Here is a 2469-nt window from a genome sequence, read left to right as displayed (position 1 = left end):
CTCTGCCTACTAATGATTGTTCATATCGGAGTGGCCATTTCATTATGCACATCCTAATTAATTCTTCGTCACTGTGCGGATTATCCAAACATTGGTTTCGTTTCACCATGTCATCGAAGACCTTAATTGGACTCTTTTCTCCCAAACTTTAGAATGATTTCTTCTGCAGCAGATTTTATTCTTTCCCCACAAGTGTTAACCGAACATGGCCATCGATCACACGAAGGAAATAAGTTAATTTCGGGGAATACTACAAGGAGGACAGGTCTTCCTACTTTCAGCTTTGTATCACTAGTGTAAAACCTGGCTTGTGATACGACATTTAGTACTCAGCTCGTGGTCTCGCAGTCGCGTTCTGGCTTCCCGCGTTCGATTCCCGGCGGGGTCAGAGAATTTCACCAGCCTCGAGATGACTGGGTGTTTGTGTTGTCCTCATCATTTCAACATCATTCATGCAAGTGGCAAGACTGGACTGAGAAAAGATTGGGAACTTGTACAGGCGCTGATAACCGCGCAGTTGAGCGCTCCACAATCCAAACATCATCAACACATTTACATTTAATGGTTTGCTGCGTTCTTTAGCTTGTGTTGCACAGCGTCGTTGGCATGGGTGCTGCCACATGTCGTCGGATCTGTAAATCTATCAAAATCCAATACTGAGCCTTGCTGATTCTATATCAGCAAACTTGCCCTACGTTTTCGTGAAGCGAAAAACGTTAAATTGACCTTAGTCTGCTTTTAATGGCTAAATACATGAGCCAGGCTCGCGCGCCCTGTGTTACTTTGCACTCGCTGTTCTCGTAAGAACTTAACTGTATTAGCTCCCTTCATTCAGTACTCAGAAGATTTACAGAAAGAATTCAGCTAGCTCTTGGCTGAATTTTGCAAAAAAAATGGTTCAAATGTCTCAGAGCACTATGGGACTTAACAGCTGAGGTCATTAGTCCCTTAGAACTACTTAAACCTAACTAACCTAAGGACATCACACACATCCATGCCCCAGGCAGGATTCGAACCTGCGACCGTAGCGGTCTCGCGGTTCCAGATTGACGCGCCTAGAACCGCACGGCCACACCGGCCGGCTGACTTTTGCAGCCGAGTAAACAAAGTGTTCACACCAATATACCTCCTTTCCCTGTCGTCACGTCAGGGAGGGACGCCCTCCAACCACACGTGACGACGTCTCAAGCGAAAATGCCCGTCGCGCTGGGCAGTTGCGCGTCTCCTCAGCATAGCTGCCCTTCCCTATAGAGTGGGGTTGGACACTGGATGGAACAGCCAGTGCTAGTCGCCCTTTCATTTCTAGTAGTCATGACTGCCCAATCAGGAAATGTTCTTCCTCCAGTTCTCTGCCGTGCACGTCACCTTGACTGGTTTGCAGCTCTGCAGGCCATTGTGTCACAGCGTGGCTAAGAACTGGCTTCTATTCCAGTGATGCTTCCACCCTATTTCTACCGAACTTAAACATGCAAATTTACCTAAGTGAGTTATTCTCGTCACTCTCGTTGCCAAGTTTAATAAATCTCAAACAGATGAAATATACACACGAAAATGTATCCTATGTTGCAAAACCAGTGTCTTGCAACACTATAAACGACACGTAAAACTTAGGTACCCGACATGTAAGGTGTCCAAAATCCCGATGCCTTACAGGATATAGTTGTATTTGTACTTTAGTAGTCTTAAGTGCTTGTTTTATTCAACAAGTTTGAGATTTTGATGAAATGAAATGCAGTTTAGAGAGATAAATATTAAATTTATTTTTATTCTTTTAAAATTTGAGCTAACATTGTTGGGTATACAAAAAAGTACAAATACGGGCGCAGTTCTCTAGCAATGATTCATCTAAATTAGTAGCAACATCTTGCCCTGAGATAATCTTGAAAGGTAAGCGTTGGAAGCTTATGCCATATAGAATGAGATTTTCACTCTGCAGCGGAGTGTGCGCTGATATGAAACTTCCTGGCAGATTAAAACTGTGTTCTGAACCGAGACTCGAACTCGGGACCTTTGCGTTTCGCAGGCAAGTGCTCTACCAACTGAGCTACCCAAGCAGGAGCTGCGAAGATAGCTTCTGTGAAGTTTGGAATGTAGGAGACTAGGTACTGGCGGAAGTAAAGCTGTGAGGACGGGGCGTGAGTCATGCTTGGGTAGCTCAGTTAATAGAGCACTTGCCCACGAAAGGCAAAGGAACCGAGTTCGAATCTCAGTCAGACACACAGTTTTAATCTGCTAGGAAGTTTCTTATGTCATATATTTCAGAAAAATTCATATACATACTCCCTCCACCAAAGACACTCAAAAACCGCACATTGAGGACTGAGCAAGCAGACTTCAAATTTCTCAATTTAGACTCATGAAAGCCGGCGCACCGCTTGATATTCTCAATTTTCTATAATTTTGGTCGACCCCAACACATATTGTATGACAGTCCAGTAACACTGTAGGCTTTTGAATGTTGAGCATTGT

General features: G+C 44.1%; 1 non-coding gene across 1 annotated transcript; it reads right to left on the bottom strand.

The window, feature by feature from the left end:
* Positions 1 to 1979: 1979 nt before the first annotated feature.
* Positions 1980 to 2054, bottom strand: Trnar-gcg (transfer RNA arginine (anticodon GCG)). The gene has a single exon. It is a non-coding gene; the product is annotated as a tRNA-Arg (tRNA).
* Between the last annotated feature and the right edge of the window lie 415 nt (positions 2055 to 2469).

Source organism: Schistocerca cancellata, chromosome 3 (genome assembly GCF_023864275.1).
Source record: "Schistocerca cancellata isolate TAMUIC-IGC-003103 chromosome 3, iqSchCanc2.1, whole genome shotgun sequence".
Lineage (NCBI taxonomy): Eukaryota > Metazoa > Arthropoda > Insecta > Orthoptera > Acrididae > Schistocerca > Schistocerca cancellata.
The sequence above is the reverse complement of the archived record's forward strand: the minus strand, read 5'-3'. Positions and strand labels throughout refer to the sequence as shown.